This window comes from Tenebrio molitor, chromosome 3 (assembly GCF_963966145.1).
Source record: "Tenebrio molitor chromosome 3, icTenMoli1.1, whole genome shotgun sequence".
NCBI classification, from domain to species: domain Eukaryota; kingdom Metazoa; phylum Arthropoda; class Insecta; order Coleoptera; family Tenebrionidae; genus Tenebrio; species Tenebrio molitor.
Genome location: NC_091048.1, coordinates 12,955,967 through 12,977,286, shown reverse-complemented (window position 1 = coordinate 12,977,286; position 21,320 = coordinate 12,955,967). Strand labels below are relative to the sequence as shown.

The 21,320-nt window shown below is 34.1% G+C and overlaps 2 protein-coding genes across 7 annotated transcripts in view; one reads left to right on the top strand and one right to left on the bottom strand.

Annotated features, from left to right (window-relative positions):
* Positions 1–21,320, bottom strand: part of LOC138126098 (uncharacterized) — a 404,235-nt gene that overhangs the window by 161,477 nt on the left and 221,438 nt on the right. The window lies entirely within an intron of this gene.
* Tpst (tyrosylprotein sulfotransferase) overlaps positions 1–21,320 on the top strand; it is a 176,525-nt gene that overhangs the window by 35,860 nt on the left and 119,345 nt on the right. The window contains exon 3 of one of the 6 annotated variants that reach the window (XM_069040864.1): positions 20,630–20,790. The exons of the other annotated variants lie outside the window; for them this stretch is intronic. The gene's annotated coding sequence lies outside the window, so the exon portion shown is untranslated. The remainder of the gene's footprint in view (positions 1–20,629; positions 20,791–21,320) is intronic. 6 annotated transcript variants of the gene reach the window in all.

Here is a 21,320-nt window from a genome sequence, read left to right as displayed (position 1 = left end):
CTCGTATACGCCCCTTTAATCTAATCTATTAATAGAATTTTGAAATTATTTGTATTACAATTTTTCAAATCATTTTTTCAATTAGTAAGCGGGAAAAGTTTAATGCATTTAATCCATAATTAATCGCAACGTTTTAAACACACATCGAACGGTTTTCATAATAATTTTATATCCTATCTTGGTAGTTGTATTGATAACTACTCGTATATCGAGTTTCGCCATTAAGGCCCATATTCACCAACGCCAGTTAAAGTTAACTGTAGGTTAAAATATACGAAAACATTGTTGTAACACTAGGTAACTAAAGTAACGAAGTATTTTAACCTACAGTTAACGTTAACTGGCGTTGGTGAATACGGCCGTAAAACATTATGAACTGTACAGAGGAAATACAGATGGAAGACAATTCCTAGCAAGAATATTCCGATACTGCTGCTGAATTCGTCCCGGAAATTATCAGCAGCAGGTGGTCAATGGCAGCATGGTTACACTTGTGCGGGTTGATGTGTATGGTGGTCATAAGTTTGAAATCAGTGATTGCCAACCCACTGCAATGATAACACTTTGGTTATCAGATGTGTGCTAGTTTGCAAACAAAGGGGTCTCCGTTGATCGTTCTAAGTGGGAAATGTTCAGACTGAAATTGATGTAACCCTTTCAATCTTGAATTAAGCGACGAGACGTGGCGAATTATCGGTTATTTTAGATAAACGTAGATGCATATTCAAAATGAGAACATGTGATTTTGATTCGAAATTGACAAACCCCTGATAGATTTTTCTCAGGTGCACTTTTCGCAAAAATCAACACGAAAAGAAGATGTCCGCTTGGAGGCAGAACGAATTATGCTCATCTTTTATCGTATCGTTTATTTATGCTTTCGCTCTGATGGTCTTCGCAAATTGAACCAGGACATTGGCGGGGTTGTGCGTAAGTGCGCAGTAAATTGCACAACCACAAGTGTCGGTAAGGATGGCGGCCTGAGGGCTTTGTATGTAAGAACGGGTCATTGCCTTTACCGATTCAACAGACAGAACTACCCGTTCTTGTTCGACGTTAAACAACTTCAAAAATAACCCATCTTTTTGTTAGAGTTCGATTTGCGAAAATTGACGAGCAGAAGCGGTCGCATTTAACAAGTGAGCTTTTTGTAGATCCGGCTTTGTTTTCTTGCTGGTTGCTGCAAAAGGAATGTCAGTCTTTTGCTTTAATTAGTTCGAAAGTGGGCTCATTAGTCGAGAATTACACAGTGCTAGTATAAACTCTGAAAGTAATTTGATAAAAATAAAACCTTCGGATAGATAATTTTTTTTATTTTTAAGAGAATTATTTTCATTGTCATCTTTCGATCGTTTTTTGTTTTCACACCATGACGTCATCGACAGCTTTTTTCATATTTGGATATTGATTGAAATTCTGATTCGGCCATATGCCTAATTATAGCATTCACTTTTTAAAGTTTAAAATAAATACAAAATTAATGTAGTTAATTTAATTAACTTTGCTATCCATCAGATATTGACAGTATCCAAGCAGAAATCTGAAATCTTTGAGAACATAATGGTTTAATGGGAAACTTGATTTTTGAAAATAATGATTAGTGCTCTAAAGGCGCATGTATTGCATATTCCACACCTTTGCATTGATATTGTATTGCCAAGGACATCTTGCACAATGAAAGAATGAAACAAATTATTTGTTTATAATTTTATTGAATCTCGAAAACTGTCAGTGTCAATGTCATACTGTGACATAATTCAAAATTGTAACCTCAATCCAAATATGACGAAAAAGGAAATGTATACAGGGTCTTTCAGAACTCGCGCCCCAGAGAAAATGAGGAAACACGAGATCATATTCGGATGTGCAATTTTCAGAAAAAAAATCTAGTTTAAAAAAATTTCAAGAAAAGATAACTTAAAGGTTGACCAATCAATAATCTACACCTTCAAGGTGTGTTTTTGAAAAATGTTAGTGTCAAATTAAATTTGGAATAAAAAAAGGCAAAACCTTTATTTATTTGGTTACAATCATGTTCAGTCGCTGATTATTTAGAGAGATAATAATTATGTATTATCATTCAAATGACAATAATTTTTTCGTTTGCAACACATTTTTCATTTTTTGCTACAACACGTTATAATAATAATTGAAATGACCTAGAATGCCTATAATCGCCCGTAGGCTTAACCAGAAGGCATGCGAATTTAGGGTGGAATGACAGCTGTAAAATTTCAGATGACACCATCGTTAACCTAAATTTGTTGACAATGAAAAGTTAAATCTAATAGTATCAAAATTACAGTAACCCAAACATTTTTTGTAGCTGATGATATTATTTTTGAAACCTAGTGACTGGCTTAATTGGGTAGAAATAACATCACACTTCGAGATGCCTTGCTGTGATTGGTAGAAGTCTTGTAACTCAGTTATGTAAGCAGTAGTAAATTATTCTCTTCTATTTTTTGATAACTTATTGTCGTCGGCAGGTGCCATTTTTCTTTGCGGCGCGAGTTCTGAAAGACCCTATATGGCGGCCTTGGCGATAATTTTTCTCTCGATTCGTCAAAGTACGATTTCGCATCCTTGATATACAAATAACTATTTAATAACAGAAATGGGGGTTTCAAATTAAGCAAAAAAGTAATATTCCTCTGCAGTTTTCCCGTAATATCAAAAATATATTTTTTCCTCTTGTGAACTCAATCTGGGGACATACGGTATATAATTCTGTCAACACGTAGACACTTTTGCTCGTAAAAACTTGGGCGGGATACAGTACTACTCATTTTAACACTACTCAGTTTTGAAAGCCATTACAAACTTTTTTGACATTTCGTGGTGTCCGGGGATAAATTAATTCATTAAGACACTTTCAAACATTTTTATCTATGTCACGTATTTTAGGGAAGCCGCGGAAAACTCAACCCGTTTTCTTTTGATTGGCAGTGTCTGCGTGGCAGCTTAGGATGCGTCCGATACAGAAAAACGAATTAGAGGAAGCCCTCTGTAATTTTATCACCTTTGCCATCATACGTCACGTTTGGTGCAGACGATCCTTGTTTCAGAGTTTTATTGTGTAGTCTTAATAGTAATGTGATAACCCAGTACGTTATCCTGTTTTTGTTTTATTATGTTGTGTACTTTTTGCACGGGAATGTTGTATTCGATTCTTTAATTTATGTTTGCGGATCAGACTTTTGTTACATTCAGTAATTTTATCGGAAGTCCAATGGGTAATGTTACACTAATGGCTTATCATTTAAAAAGATGTTATGATACATACTGATAAATGGTAAATTGCTTCTAATCAATATGTTATTACACGTTTGACGAATCACCGTTGAAACTGTCACCATTATTGTTCAAATGAAAAATGTATAACCTTGTTAACATTGTTTGTACTCCAATTACTAACAAATGTACATGAATCAGTAGTATACTTCATCTTAATTTACTATTAATTATCCTGCTGAGACAGTTTGTACAAAGTGTTTCTAAAAGAGCGTATATCAAGAGTCGTGTGCGGTTCTATAATTTTATTTTGTCGAACTACGGGGTTATTATAAATGATTGTAGTCCAAGTAGGCGTAAAAACTGAATGTAAAATTTATGGTTGCCGCAGTGCCGCTCCATTTAAAAAACATGAAAATGATGTGAATAAGTGAGTACACACCGTTCACACACAGGAGTTAACTTGGGTGCAAAACAAGTCAATATTTTTAGATTCAATCGTTGATTTAAAAAAAAAAAACAAAGTTCTAATCACCGCACTTTTCACCTAAAAAATGACAGTGACAGCGACAAAAATTGACAGTTCACATGAAAGCGGCAAAAACTTCATAGAGTGCCAACACTACACACCAATAAAGTTGCGCGGCAGACGCAACTACGTTGGTCGAGTCCATTTTTCGATTTCTAGGGTGGGAAGAACCGGCCATGCGGCGTCAGAGGCGTACGTTCATTCCTGATCTGCTTTGCCAGTGTTCGTTTCGTTGTTTCGTGATTTCAGGGTTGTTTTCTATTACATTAAAATCAGTTCTTTTCAATACTTAATAATTTTTATTTCGTTATTTGACCGAGGTTAGTACTGATAAAAGCGGTATCACAATCATTCAAATAAAAACGTATGCCCCCATTTCTGAACGCAAGTGATACGCCACTGGACAAAACTTCACGGACAGATTTGGATGACTCAACGTGTTCTCCTTAAAGTGTGCGGACTCTACATGGGCATGGCCTGCTTTGACTACAATCATTTCTAATAACCCTGTATATCGAGCCGTTGAAGCCGTTAAATCAGATGTCAACAGTCGAAAATGTCAAATTATTAAATCTTAGCGACGTCCTTGTTGTGATAAAAGGGTCTAAGATAATATTAGGGTGTCCAGAAAGTTCTGAGCGTTTTTGTGGTATTCTGTTTCACGGTATAAAATAAATGTAAAATCAATTGGTAATTTTTGTTAGTTTTTTAAAATACTTAAACAATTTGACGTTTCTCAGTTAAATAATTTTCAATTGGTTACATTCTGGTAATTGATTGTTTACATGGAAAAAGAACGAAATCGTAATCTAATGTTATATGAGTTTAAATGTTGACATTCAGCGGCAGCAGCTACAAGAAATATATGCAGAATTGAAGGTGCAGAGACGGTAAAAGAGTCTACTTGTTGGCGATGGTTTGCGAAATTTCTGAATGGGGAAGAAGGTGTTAAAGATAAGAATCGTTCAGGACGAAAGAGTCCATCTTCTATTGTCGTGGAATTGAGCTTTTGGGACAAAGACGGTCGAAAGTCATTGACTATAACGGCGAATATTTAGTTTAATTGTTGTTAAATTTTTTAAGTAATAGATATTTATTTATTTTTATCTGTTTTTCTAAAAAACACTCAGAACTTTCTGGACACCCTAACAGCCCTTTCACAATGACGTTAACGTTACGTCGATGTTAAAACGTTAATGTTAACGTTAGATCTAATTACATGTATTTCAGTATTTTTTTTTAAATTATTTCCGTTGGCTAATGTTAGAATGTAACGTTATGAATCGAGAACATAAGAGAGTTTTCGCGTTACGTTTTTCAGATAACCGTGTACGCTAACGCCGGGGCTGCTTGGCAATAGCGTAACCGATTCATTACCGCCCGTTGTTTGAAATAGGGGTTACGGTAATTGCTCGCGAATAGCTTACCGGTTATTTTAACGGAACGTAACGCGCAAACTCTCTATTAACTTTCATCATAACGCCATTGTGAACGGTTTACACTGAAATACATGTAATTTTGAATTTCTAGATCTAACGTTAACATTAACCTTTTAACATCGACGTAACGTTAACGCCATTGTGAATGGGCCTTAATACAAAAGAATAAATAATAACAAAAAAATCTATGTTTTGAAAGATTCTTTAACGGATTTATAACAATATAATAGAGAGTTTTCGCGTTACGTTCCGTTAAAATAACCGGTACGCTATTCGCGAGCAATTACCGTAATCGCTTATTGTAATAATGAATCGGTTACGCTAATGCCTAGCAACACCGGCGTTAGCGTACACGGTTATCTGAAAAACGTAACGCGAAAACTCTCTAATAAATTAATTATGCACTATAACTAAATTAAAAACGAGTGCTTCCACCCCTGGCTTGAATGACAGCTTCCATTCTGTGAAGCGTGCTTTCGTAAAGGTTTACAATGTATTCGTGCGGTATGTTATGCCATTCTTCCACAAGAAGAAGTTCTAAAAACCATTCTGCGCTCTAATACACGCTGTTGAAGGGTGTCCCATGCATGCTCTATTGGATTTAAATCAGGGCTTCGAGCTGGCCACTCCATAACAGGTGTCTTAGTTTCTCTAAGGTATTCTTGAACTATCCGAGCTGTGTGTGGTCGAGCATTATCGTGCATATACACAAAATTTGGAGGTACGGAATAACATGTGGCTCCAAAATGTCAGTAATGTAACGTACAGCCGTCATACGAGCCCCACGCAAAGACACTAATTCTGTACGATCTTGCACAGAGACAGCACTCCAAACCATTACCAAACCTCCACCATAGTTCACATTGGGAACAAAGTTACATTGAAGATATCGCTCTCCAGGTCTCCTATACACCGGCATTCGTCTGTCATTTGCATAAAGACAAAATCGTGATTCGTCAGAGAACATAACATTCTGCCAATCTCCAATATCCCAATTCACATGTTCCCTAGCAAAGCTAGACGAGCTACACGATGTTGTCTGGTGAGTTGCGGTGCTCTTGTGGGAACAGGAGCCCGAATATTGTCTTCCCGAAGACGGTTTCTTACAGTTTGCAGCGAAATTTCCACATCTCTAGCAGCTAACATCTCACTTTGAAGCAATCGAGCAGTGCAATGCCTAGTACGGAGCGCTGTTAGGCGCAAAAAGCGATCATCTCGGACCGATGTCACCTTTCAACGACCTTGTCCTGGCCTTCTGTCAACACTCCCAGTTTCTTGGTGCCTTTGTGTCAGCCTGACAATGGTAGAATGGTTAACAACGAGGACTCTCGCCACGTAACGTTGGCTACGACCAGCCTTTAGCAAAGCAAGTGCTTGGACAGCTTCTTCGTGGGCCAGATGGTAGCTAACATGTTGAGGAACATTCATCATGTCAATTTATATTACACAAATGACACATTCTACAAACAACGCGACTACAGGTAAACTGGAAGAAATGGGTATATTCGGCTTTATCACAAATTAAAAGAAAAGTTGCCAAAAAAATCCTTATCGGTGTTGGTGTTTGCAAATAAGTAAATAAAAACTGTTTCTACATGATGTAGACCTAGTATGTTGCTTTCATGCATATTCGTTTTGGAAAAACACCGATATTTTAGGGTGGTGCGATAATTTTTGTGGGGAGTGTATATTCGAATTCCACAGGACTCTTGATACTGATTTAGAGACAGTTTGTATTTCAGTCTTCAGCTAAGAATAAGAGCCACGGTTTTTTCGGTGTTCAAATATTAATTGAGAACAATTCACTGTGAAAATGTTGCCATTATAATTTAAAAGGTCATTTGCGTAATACCGAATGTTTAAAGAAATGGCTGGTCTAGCGGCTGTGAAAAATAAAAACTTCGCCATCGTGTGGCGCAGCTTTACTAAAGCAAAGTAAAGCATAATGTAGTAAACTACATTATAACCACAAACTAAATTTCACGTAACATAACTGTGAATTTGTGAATGAGGGTGTTATTGGACCGTACCTACGTGGGACGGTGGCATATTCAAATGTGTGACGATTTCTCATTCATGTAATAATCACTTTATGACGCTTTGGCGTGACAACTATCGTAATAATGACGTTTACGGTTAAACACGTTTTAATATATTTTGTACAAACACATTTTTTTATACAATCGTCAAAAAAATAATTTGATTTTTGAAGGCAAATTAGAAGAAGAAAATCAAAGTATCAAGTATTGTGACAAGTTTTGTATGTAACTCAGGAAACGCGCAAATGAAGACGACTTGATAACGTTGCAAAAATGTCACGTTTTATTGACGGTTGTAGAAAAAATAATAATATGTATAAGGTGCCACCGTTACCACCCACATTAAAGGCTTCTTATAAATACAACATATTGTTAATAATAATAACAATAATATGTCAGTTGTTTGCCAGTCATCTTCGTATTTTCTTAAAAGTTTCTTAATATCAAAATGAACTATGTTTTGTATTAGCACAAAATTTAATACAAGTTGTCAGAAATCTGCCAAACCGTTGTTCACTAAATAACGTGCATGACAGTGGATAACATTGTTTACTAAGGTAATGTACCAAAGTATAAAGATTACCAGTTAATTTATTTGAAGTGAAGTGCGTACCTGTTACGCTGCTGGTAAGATTCCAGTTGTCAGATTTATATGATTCACTGCCCGGTCGGTTTCTATACATTACAAAATTTCGAGTACGGACCATCAAGCTGCAAACGTTCGGAGCGTGCCAAAGTGACATTATTTACGATATCTTTACGGACAAGTCATAAACCATTGTAAGGGGCAATCGGCTTCTTTTATAATGAGTTTACAATATCTTGTACTATTGGGGACACGGAAAACTGGGCAGATGTGTCATTCAGTTGTCAAAATTTCTAAACCATACCTTAGCTACTCATAACCAAGCTTAAGTTAATTTGACAGTTTTATTGAAAATATCATAATGACAGTAAAGGTGCATTTACATTGACACTTTTTGAAATGACAATAGCAGACTGCCCAGGATTCCATGTCCCTCATTGTACCTACTTCTACTATACAGGGTGTTTTCGAAGTTGAGGCGTTCCTTGTAACACGAGGTACAGTTAATTCCGAAATTATAGAGCACACCTCAAAAATCAAGAAGTCTATATATTCAGCCATTCCATTATGACGGACGGGACAAATCGGAAACATTTATTCAAAAATTCTTTTTTTTTAAATCAATTAGCACTTATATTGAAACAAGATTTGACAATACTGTTCAATGTGATCCAATGATTCATTTTATTGCTAACTTTTATCGCCTTTATTGTTTACTTGTTTTTTTTTTATTGCAAAGCAAAATGACGGACGGGACATGAATATAATGTTAAAATAAATTCTAATTGTATTATCTACAAAATATGCGAATTTATTAATAAACCAAGTAGAATTGATATTACACTGATGTTGTAATTTTTAAATCAATGAAATGTAAGAGTCACGTTTAAGAAATGGTGAATGAATCAGTGATTATTGATTTTTTTAAATCATGATGGACGGGACATGACGGACGGGACAATAATTACTTTCAATTTTAATATAAACTAGGCAAAAATGAATAGGGAATTTTTCCTTTTTTGAATTTTTTTTAAATACCGTTTAAAATTTGTAATGAAGCGTGTTACAAATATATTAATATACACATTAAATTTAATGTTTCAAGTACTTGTAACATTTTAAATTTATCTTGGGTTTAAGAATACGTGGGAGGATTGGGGCAATTATTTTGCTTTCCAAGAAAAATTGTGGAATTCCCTATTCATTTTTGCCTAGTTTACTTTATTTTACCAACCATTACAATAAACAAGTACTTTTAACTACAAAACGAACAAAAATAACAATAATTCGTACTTCATTTTATAAACAAAGTTCAAAATTCAAAAATCGTAATAAGAAAACTTTCTGTTTATGAGTACTTGTCGGTAAAGCGTTTTTAACTTTTTTGAAGGCTTTACTCAATGTTTGAGGACATTTCCACGCACACAACTGAGATCCTGATAATTTCAACTTTTCCTCCTGCTTTCTTCAACTTTTTCCTGAATCTTCTTTTCCGAGCCCTTTCAAATATTCTTTTCTTGTTCGATAAAACAGCATTACTCTTCAATTGAACTCTTTCTCCTGCTCTTTCTACTCTCTTTCTTTGAGCGTCGTGTTATAGAAACCTTTCTCCCTTATTACTTGATGTAATCTTGTGTCAGTATCGCCGCGAAGCCTCTTTGTTTTGTTTTTTGAATCTTTCTTTTCTCTTTGCATCCATTTTTGTGTATATGTACAAAAAATATGCATAAACCATTTATTAGGCAGATTTCGTTTATAGAAAACTAAAAAATGTAGCAAAAGTTAATGTAAATAACTAAAAACTATTATAGGAGTAATTTTTATATCACATGTTTCACATTATTATTTATTTTATGATGGACGGGACAGGAAAAATGGTGCTCTAATGTTCGCAAATGGCACCATATATTTTTTTAAAAATAGTTCTTCATATATCGGTCCTTCTACTTTAATAATATAAAAGTAACAATAACCGATTCAAGAAGATTATGGTTTTTTTTCAATTATTTTGAGTCTTGCATGACGGACGGGACACGAAAAACATACTTTTTTTGTTCGACACTGTCAGAATTTGAGAATTTTCTCCTATGTGAACGGATTTTGATAAATGTCACAACTTGTCAAAACGAAACGTCAAGCTAATTTTAAAGGTTTTAAGCGATTTGGAGCCTTTAAGGGGCTCGTCGAACAAAAAAACGTTGTATTCAACTCGTTCGTGTGTAAATTGGGCCTTTTTTGGCACTCGTGGACCTTTAAAACGCTCGTTTCACTCGCGTTTTAAAATGGCCCACGCGTGCCAAAAAAGGTCCAATTTACACACAAACTCGTCAAATAAACTACTATTTGTAAACTTGTGTAAATAAATATGCATACATACCTTTGTAACAAGACACACTGAACAATTACGCCTTAATTGTATAACACAAAAACATTTGTGGTACATGTCAAAATATTCGAAAACAGTAGCTACACAGCTACAAGATTTTTGCAAGCGCTCTCATTACGAAAGTGTTTTTTCATTTAAATAAAAAAAAATTAAATGTTCAGATTCACATGTGATTTTGGACATTTTAAATCCAAAGTGACATTATTAACAAATCAATTTTAAAAAATAGCTAAATTCATTTTTTGTTGAAACGGTTTCATTTATCGTGGAATGGCTCTATTACAGTTTTTTCCACATGTAAAGATGCCTTTGTGTCATATTTTTTATATAGGTTAGGTAAATTTAACAATATAAAATGTCGCTGATATTTTAGAACACCATAATATTGTTCGTTTTATCCTCTACATGGTGCTCTTCATACTGGGCAACCCTCCGGATCGATCACCCTTCTTTTGACGTGGAAAGAATGGGCACTTTCGCGTTTTCGGTTAGATTAGGCATTTTGTTTGTCAAAACTGACATTGATCACTGACAAAAAATGTAAGTGCATTTTACACTGTAGAAAAATAGGTGTACTCTATAATTTTGAAATTAACTGTACTATACAGTGAGTTTTTTTTAAGACTGGCCATAGGGTTTTACATGCTAATTTTTCAACCCCCTGTTAACTTTTGTTCCGATGAAAATATTCAAACCATTTTTGGAACAAAGTTGGAAGATTTTTTAAACTATCGGATAGATTATAATTAAATATCCCAAACTGTCGAAAAAGTTGTGAAAAAAATATTTTTTATATAATTGATTCAAAAAATTGAAATTCACGCATAGTTATCTGTGCATGAAGTGGGTCATTTTCTTACGTGTCTTTCTTTTTACATTGTTAGTAAGATCGAAACCATAGAAACCATACAAAACAGTGTGTGAAATGCAATTTCACGCATACGACTATTTCTGTTTTTCATTTCACGCACTGTTTTTTATTAGTTACCTAGCAACATGGTCACTGCATTGAAACTTCAGAGTTCCTTCAAAAATTTGAATTTTTAATTTCAATTTTTTGAATCAATTATAGAAAAAATATTGTTTATATTTCGTGCGCGAAGATGTTTTTGTGCATTCAAAGGCTTATACTGCCTCGACCTTCGTCTCGGCGTAAAAGACCTTTTCATGCACAAAAAACACTCTCTTCGCGCACTTAATATAAAAATAACTATTTTAGCGTGCCGAAAGCGTCCAAAAGTGGAGATCGTCAGGTGCTGGTTGAGCCCAAGGTTGGTAGAATTGACTAATTTGTATAGAAGGTTGCCTCGTTGAAAATTGGGAGGAGGGGGGAAAAGTAACTCGTGACGTAAAATCAACCCAGAAATTTTGAGTGTTCGAATAAAACCCAAGGTTTATAAGCTCCCTGAAGTTTATTGGGTGGTTTTTTGGGCTCTATTCTAGCCAGGGAACACCTAGTACATGATCGACAGACTCTGTCGTAAAAGTTTAGTACATTGTGACGTCACGAGTAACTTTTGCGGGGGGAAAAAATTCAAACTATTGTTTTAAATGGCAACGAGGCAACCTTCTATACAAATTAGTTAGTTCTACCAACCTTGGTTGAGCCGACAATAGCGCTACTCTGGCGGCCGCTCGACGTACTATTATTTCGGCGCCCTAAATAGTTATTTTTGTATTAAGTGCGCAAAATGATTGTTTTTTGTTGGCGCATGAGAATGAGTTTTGGTCGAGACCGTCAGGTCGAGACTTCAAACTCATTCGAATGCGCCAACAAAACAATCATCGTGCGAACGAAATACAAACACTATTTTTTCTACAACCGCTTTTTAAACTTTTGCTAATAAAATTGACACTTACTACAAAACGATCAGACATTCAAGTTGCCCGCTTGGGCTGGTTACTTGGTTATAAATTTTTGTAAAATTTTCCTTGGGTGTTTTAATATTTTTTTTCACCGTAAAAACAGTGAAAAAAAATATTAAAGCATCCAAGGAAACTTTTTGACAACTATTTTTGATCTATCAAAAAATGAGTTTGAAGTCTCGACCTGACGGTCTCGACCAAAACTCATTCTCATGCGCCAACAAAAAACAATCATTTTGCGCACTTAATACAAAAATAACTATTTTATACAACTGACATTAAAAGTGACGTTTTTAGTGGAAGCTAATTTGATTAAAAATTGCTATTTATAACTTGCCGTGTTAAAAGTATTTTTAATACTAGTAAAAAAAAAAACTTTTAATACTAGTTATTTTTTATTTATTTATAAATGTTAAAGTGGCTCTATTTGCCGCTTTTAGAAATATCTGCGGGAAGTCTGTCGTCGATATCGGCATCATTAACGTCGTTTTATTTGCATTCCATGTTTACGAATGCAATAATGTGGAATTGAAAGTGTTTTACAAAACATAATGAAAACTTTTTTGACGTTTCTAATAAACAAATGTCAATACAAGACTAGCTATCTGATTTTTGCCGCAGAAATTAAAATAAACATCAAAAATACGACTGCGTTTTTTAATGCAATGCAAACCAGTTGTATAAAAAATACCCCACTTACAAAATAAAATCTCACTTTTAACACTTACATCATAAATAACTATTTTTCACAACTTTTTCGACAGTTTGGGATAGTAAATCGTAATCTATTCGATAGTTTAAAAAATCTTCCAACTTTGTTCCAAAAATGGTTTGAATATTTTTATCGGAACAAAAGTTAACAGGGGGTTGAAAAATTAGCATGTAAAACCCTATGGCCAGCCTTAAAAAAACTCGCTGTATACATTGTTCTTAAGAATTTTAGCCTAAATCTTCTCAGTAAAATGTTTGTATTAACGGAGATAATTGATTGTATACGTATTTTTATAATTTCTAAAATTTTGAATCCGGTTCTGTCTATTTCTCCGCTGTGCTAGATTAATAAATTCACGTGGCCCAGGATGGTGTCTTTCTGGTAATCACTCTTCGTACTCCCTGGACGCCGCAACTGCATTCTGATAGTATTGCCCATACATTTTGCAACATATCTGTGAGCTCGTTAAAAATAAATTGTAAATCTTCATTGCCGTACACATTTTACTAAGGTGATTTTGGCTAAAACTCTTTAGAACAACGTATACCATCACATGTTAAAAGGAACGCCTCAACTTCGAAAACACCCTGTATAAGTACATAGTTATACAGGGTGTTATGGAAGAAGTCTTAAGAAAAACGGCCCACGCTATAACTTTGCTATTGATGACCCAAATGAAAAAAATTATACAGGAAACGAAAATGGCTCTAAAAACAATACAAACCTGAGTGAGCATATACGAGTAATTTTATAAAAATTTTGAAATTAAACAGTATTCATAAATAATACTAATAAAATTAATCTAATGCATACAAAATAAGGATCTTCATCAGTGCAACTAACATGTGCCCATTGTTTGCAATCTCTACACTGGATCCAGTCTTCTTGGCTTGTGTTATAAGGGCCAAGACATACCAAACAGAAAGTTTCCTTATCTTGCTCATTCTCTTCAAACGAATCGCTATCATGAACAATTTTATTTTTTTTAGTCGGTTTTAACATGTAACAATCGACACCATGTTGACATTTCTGATTCTCCACCTCCCTTATGATACATGCTGTATAACCTAACAAATTTAACGTATTCAAAAGATAGCTAAAAGAACATGCATTGTGGGGTCTTAATCAGATTTGTAATAAGTATAATAAACTAGGGTGTAGACCGAAAAATACTTGTGTGCGGAAACTTACGTTTTGCTGCAATTATCACAAATCTTTTTAAATAAGAACAACGCGACCTGCTTGCATTGCGTCAACCAATGCTCGATTGGTAAAGTAGATATGCCATAGGTTGTTGAAGACTTTTCAAACTTTTTATCAAAAATGGCGCTAAAATCAACCCTGTTAGTTTCGACACCTGTTACAATTGACACCGGTCTCCCCTACCTGTTGTTATAACAATGTTTTCGTATACTTTAATCTGTAGTTAAATTTAACTCACTTTGGTGCAACCGGCCCTTAGAGTAATTGTAACCACTTATTTTTCTCCCACAACATTTCAGTGGTTGATAGAAGACAGCTCAAGCAGAGAGTTACACCTATTATTATTGATTGGAAAAACTGGAAAAACTAATACCTGTTCACGTTGGATTGAACATCAGTGGTGCAAATGGCTGAACTATTACTATGACAACTCATATGAAAGTTAATGCCAAATGTGTGCGATTTGCACCACTGATGTTCAATCCAACGTGAACAGGTTATAGTATTAAATAAATCTATGAATTATGACGGGTGTGTCAAAAAGGACGAACACCAAAGAAGGTACACAATTTGGCCTTTCGTTAACGCGCAAGAGCTTTTGGAAGTTGCAACTAAACTACCTGTAAAACTAAATCATCCTGTTATTGATGTGGGCACATAATTGTATGTGTCAACTGTTAAAGGTGCTCTCAACAGATATCCAAAAATTCCTCTCACTAATACGTTTGAAATTCGTTTCTTCTTCAGTTTGAATATAATGAAATTCGGTATGGGGGAGTAGTTTTCAAACGCGGCAACATTGCCAGCATATTATAGCAACGGAAAAAAGCACCTTTTAAAATAAATGTCAATCAAATTAATTTAATCTTCCAGTATGATAATACAAGACCGCACAATGTCAGAATTGTGTTCGAGAGTCTGCACGAAGTCGGCATTGCTTCTATGCAATGCCCAGCAAGGAGTCAGGACCTTAGCCACCTCCAGCAAGGCTGGGTGAACTTGGTGAGCAGATAATCGCTATTTGGGACAATCAGGACCAAACAGATGTCCTGTCCACTATTAACAGCATGGGTAGACGGTGTGAAGCCGTCATTTATACTAGAGGTAGAAATATACGCTACTGAGCCATTTTCTTTAGTTTATTTTGAAGAAGCAGTTGTGACAATTTTTCTTTTTCCTATAAATTATTGAATAAATTTTATTTTTTTAAATAAAACTGCAATTTAAAACACTCCCGAATAAGAACTTATTTGTTGTCATTTATTTACAACTATCAACTATTTTCACATTTTCCAAAGTGATGCGTTATTTTCTGGGAGCAGTGTATATGGTCAAATATTTTGTGCCAAAACTATTGGGACATACGTCAATACATAAATAAAAATGGTCCCATAATATGGACTCCCAAAATTCCTGCCCATAAATTCACCTTTTGCTCTTGTGACCGTTGTGTGTGTATTTCTTGGAAAAAAAACTATCAGAACTTGTAAAGAATTAAGTAAGTTAAAAGTGTGTGGAAAATAATTCTGATATTAGCAGTAGAAAAACCATTAACGTGAAATTAAGTTTATACCATGTAGATCCCCATGGATTAGTGAAGCCAATATGTATATCACGTCTGTACATCTAATAATTAAAACTAATTAATAATAACACAGGTCTGCACTGATTTCGATGTTTGCATAAAATTGACAGTTTTTGAACAATTTCGACCCCCTGATTACGAAAATGATTTTGATTTTACGCTATCACGTCTAGTTTTTTCACAAATCGTTTTTTCTCGAAATTGAAATGTTCACCTAGAATGAATGAATTATTTCAAAATTTCGATATTGTAATATCGGACAACAATATGGATATTCGAAATTTCCTTGTTTTATTTGCGAGTGAGACTGCCGGGCACGAGGCAAGCATTGGACTCAAAAGAAGTGGCCTTTAGGAACTAGACTTGTACCGGGAAGCAATAATAAAAAATTATTTATTTGTATCCTAAAAAAGTAGTATTAGGTACCACCAATGCATATCAAACTCTGTTTGATGAAGCAATTTGTAAAGCCTCTTGATAAAAATGGACAGTGTTTCAAGTATTAATGCACAAAGTTACCAGATCTCTCCAATGCCAAATTAAAAGCGGTTAGGACCTCAAATAGGATCTTTGTACAAAGGTAATGATTGTCAGAATTCTATGAATGTTGTTGAAAGGAATGCCTGGACGCCATTTAAGAACGTCGTAGAAAAATTGCTTGGAAATCGCAAAGATGAAGACTACGTAAATATTGTAAGAATCATGTTTAAAAATTTTCACATCTTGGGATGTAATATGAGTTTGAAAGTGAATTTCCTCTTTTCGCACTTAAATCTTTTTCCTAAAAATCTTGATGCGAGGAACAAGGGGAACGTCTTGATTGACCAAGATATAAAACAAATGGAGAGGTGATATCAAGGAAGATGGAGCGTATCAATGATGATAGACTTTTGCTGGATGTTACAGCGCGATGTACCCAAAAAAAAATATACAGCAGGCAATCAATTAAAAGAAGTTTCCTCACAAAGCGTTAAAGATGACATTCTCATAAGGAATAAAAAATTTAGTTAGATTATTAACCAAGAATTATTATAAACATCTTAGTTTCCTAAATAAATTGCTTAATTTTGTTTTGTTAATTGTGAAAAAACCTGACGTGATACAAAAGATGAATTGTATTTTTGTAATCAGGGCTCCAATGTGATACAAAATCAGTTATCAAAATCAAAACATCGCTTAAAAAGTTTTGTTTTGCAGGCCTGTGTAATTTTCTGTGATTATTAATATACATATTAATTATGTAGATATACAAATTGAAGCCGGTGGAAATTTTTTGTTTTCGTTCAGTCGTTAGTTTAAATCAAATAACTTTAATTAAATGTCTACGACTAGAATCCTTTCTGATACAGCATTTTCTGTAATATGGAGACATTAAATATCCGAGTTTCTCACCTGTGCCTGTGCCTAGAATATAATTCGAATCCCATTCCAAACAATTGCACCGTAACGTATATGTGCTTTTTTGTTGTATAACAACCCTGCACTGATTATATTCAGTGGCCCCTTCGTTTCCTGTTGAATGACAACACATGTGTAGGAGGTTAAATGAGTTTAATTTCGTTGTTAAATTAACATGCGTTCAACGTACAGGTTTTAATTTGGGCTTCTTTCTCTCCCGGAGCGCAACCTCCTGATACGCAATGTCTCCACCTAGTAATTTTACCGACGCCACAGGTAACGCTGCACGGAGACCATTTACCCCAGCGGTCCCACTTTTTTGGTCTTCTGTTTTCTCTTTTGCTCGGAAAAGCCGGGTCGGGATGCATAACTACGATTTGTGTTGCCGCACGTTTGTGTTGGATGATGCGACAGTCTTCACTTTTCTTAGTATGACACAAGGCAAACAATAAGAAAAGCACACAAAGAGTACGTAGTGTCATTTTAATGTTGACAGAAGTAGAATGGAATCTAGATCTAATTTACTATTAATCACTGAATTTCGTGGAAAAAATGAAGACAAATTATGTTGTTGCCGTAAAATTTTGTATTCCTATTGGAAGGAAAAGCATAATAGACATTGCTTGAATTTACTTATAGCTAGGAATGAACAACAACTAGACTGTGTTGTGTCAAATTTCATTCTTCTGTCTTTACTGACACATCTCTTTACTAAAATTTCAGAGTTCTAGGCTTGGCTGAGTGAATTACGATTCTGAAGCTTGCAAAGAAGTTCATGGCATAAAACTTTAATAATGCGTTGTATTTTCATTTTGGAGTATCAAAAGTAAGAGGCGCATAGAGAATATTAATCTGTCGATATTAAGGTCTCTGCAGGGGTGGGGCGTTAAGTCAATAAGATTTTTTAATTGATGGTAAATATTAATGTTTCACGCCACGTCCTTGATGGTTATCAATCACCACGGTTCTATCGACGAAAATGTCCACCTCTCGATATTCTCATAAATATGTTAACTAGAAGGTTTCACGTTTAATTTTCCAGTGGAAAATTGGATTTTTGTTTTGCCTCACCCCTTTCATCCAGCGAGCAATGACTTTTTATTCCGTCCGTTCTTAATTATCCAGTCAACCGATAACCGAACTGTTTTATATCTCAATCGGTATGGCCAAAATCGATGCCTCCAGTTCATCGGCTCGAGCGCAAAAAATTTATGGCTCTTTAAATTACGCAACTTTCTAACCTGACAATGCTTTCAAACAATCGTGCACGCTCCAAATTTGTTACATTGTGACATGTATCGGATTTTGTGAGTCTCACCAGCTGAATTTAGGTGTACGAGTGCATCAGACCGATCGCGAAATTTTAGGTTTGAGACATGTTAAGTGAAATGAAACTTGACTACACTCTAATTATCTAAACTTTAAAGAGAATTTTTACATAAGTACGCAAGTTATGCTTTCTACGGCTTATAATGTAAAGCTTGTTTCAAGCAAGAATTGAGAACTGTAATTTTTGTCAAATTTCCCTACCCCCAAAAGATACTAACATTGAGAGTAAGTCTGCATCGACTAAAACATCCTGGATTTTTTTTTTACCTAAACAAACTTCTTCTAAACGCGTCTCAGATATCCAGATGTTCATTTATAAAGAAGAACTAAATTTCAACAACAATTTAATTGCATTTTATTTTGTTTGCTTGCTGTGAAATATGGCATTGTAAAAATTCTTTATGGTACAATTTTATTTAGTGTATTCAAACGTCAGTTTTACTTATTTTAAAACTGTATTTATTTATACTGTGTGGTATATTATTAAAACATTCTTATTCTTTAAGTCCACTGTTTTAATACTTTTTGCACTCACCTATTTTTGCACACAATTTATTAAGAGGTAGGTTTATTTTTTTAACAAAAAATAACTTATACTCGTATTATGAAATAACTTACTGTTACGACACGTTCTAATTAACCTTTCTTGGTAATCATTCTTGCTTGATGACTGCACATGGCATAGAGGTCTGTTGAAGAGGAAGTTAAACGCCCATCATTATTGTAACTGAAAGTAACAGATGTCAGTTGGATTCTCCATGCTGTCAAGCTTACTCGAAAGTACTTAAAAAAATAAGAGGTAATCAGTAAAAAAATAAGAGGTAATCAGTAATTTAAAATGAAACTGGTAATTAAACGGAGTGTTTCATTAAAGAAGATACAGGGTGATCCAATTTTTTTTTAAAATGCTCTAGCAACTTTATTTCTTGTCCGATTTTAACAAGCGATATATCAAATGAAAAGGCGTTTAAGGGACCATGAACTGCCATATAATATTTATTTTTTAAAGAAGCAGTTTAAGTGGGGTGATATTTAACTTTCTTATTTTAAATAGTGACATATGTTTTTCATTACTTATTTTTAAAGTCACTATTTTTCTAAACATTGCTGTACAAAAATATTATTTGTTTTTTGAAAAAAAATTAAGAAATAAAAATGATATTTTAATGAAAAAGCGATTAAAATCAAGTTGCTTTGTGAGACCTGTCAGCCAGAGCATTTGTTACACAATGAATTTGACAATTCAGTGGCCTGTGCACTTTTTTCACACTCAAAATACGCTTGTAGCATATCGGTAATTTCTTCAAAGGTATTCATTTTTACTCACGATTACGAGGAAATACAATTTTAACAACTTCTCAAATTCTTTGCGTAACAAATGCTGTAGAAAGCAACTTGACTTTATTCGCTTTTTCATTAAAATGTCTCAATTATTATTTACATATTAAACATTTTTATTTCTTCATAACTTTTACCTTGACGCGGCACATTGACAAATTCAAATTATTATCTATCTTTTCGGACAAATCAAAGAAAATTTGTAGTCTGTTTCGGATTCCGAAGATGACTTGTTTAACTATGTTTTACACTATGTTGAAGATTGAGTTCTTGTTTGTTGTTGATGTTTCACGAAATATATTTTTTTTTACCATAGGCTCAATTTCTTGTTTTTTTAACTAGGATTTGCTTATACATACTTTGAATACTAGTTATGAATTTCTGTGGAATCTGCACCAACATATAAATAATGTCAGTGCTGTCACCACGGACGTCATTGAAAACGACTATACAGGTGTTTCTGAAATACGTGTGTTAATTTTAACCAGGAGAAGAACGCGCCAAATCATGGAACTTTTCTCTATAACATTTTTACGAAAAAGCGCAATACAAATTGATTTAAAATTTGGAATAAATTAATCTTCAAAGTGTATACCCGCCTATGGGTAAGGGCGAAAATTTTCTGTTGTGATAGAAACAGAGCTTTGTTAAAAAGTTCCATTGTTATAGAAAAAAATAAATAATCAAAATTTAGATTCTCATGGTTTTAAAAATAGAAACTAGTTAATCACACAAAACGACTCGTTTGGTAAAAATTGTGGGGCAAAAAATCTTGGAATACTTTTACGAATTTTACAAAATGTTATAGAGAAAAGTTTCATAAATTGGCGAGTTCTTTCACTGGTTAAAATTAACACACGTATTTCAGAAACACCCTGTATTATAGGTTTTGAATTTCAATTAAAAAGATAAACACATCAAAGTGTTAATTGTTTTGTAAATTACATTTCCACTAAAGTAATTTTATTTATTGATACACTTTCAGGTGTTGAATGTTATGGATTGTATAATGAAATGTGAAGTAAGAGGTGTAGTTCAAGAGTGAAGTTCTTCAACTATGTATGTGAATGTACAGCGCGAGTGTCCATTCCTTGAATGAATTTCCTTAAATCTAGATCATGAATTTTTGAAAAAATCCTCGGACAGGTTAGTTTGATTTCTAAATTGTAATCTTTTGCCATAGTTAGACTTTTCATTCAGTGGAACATTTTTTAAGTCGGTCAATTAAAAGAAAAAAATTTTCAGTAAATTTTAGTACAAATAACAATCCCTCATCAAATAAGATTCTCAAAGTTAACTCCGCCAACTTTTTGACTGATAACTAAACGGTATTCAAATTTGTTTCGAGTAACCCGTGATTCAATTTACCGAATTGCATGTCTAATTCTCACCCGTTAAGTTATCCAAATCTGCAAAATTTCTCATCGCTTTAATCGACCGATTTAAGAAAATGCTTTCACTATTAATAGTAATTAGGTAGACGATAAAAGACCATTCATAAATAAATGACATTTGACTCCTACTGTTATTAAATTTGTTTAGTGCCCCAATCCTCCCACGTATTCTTAAACACTAGATAAATGTAAAATGTTACAGTTACTTGAATCATTACAATGTGTAAATGTATAATTTAATATACAGGGTGGTCCCAATATAACCTGCCAGAAGAAATCCTG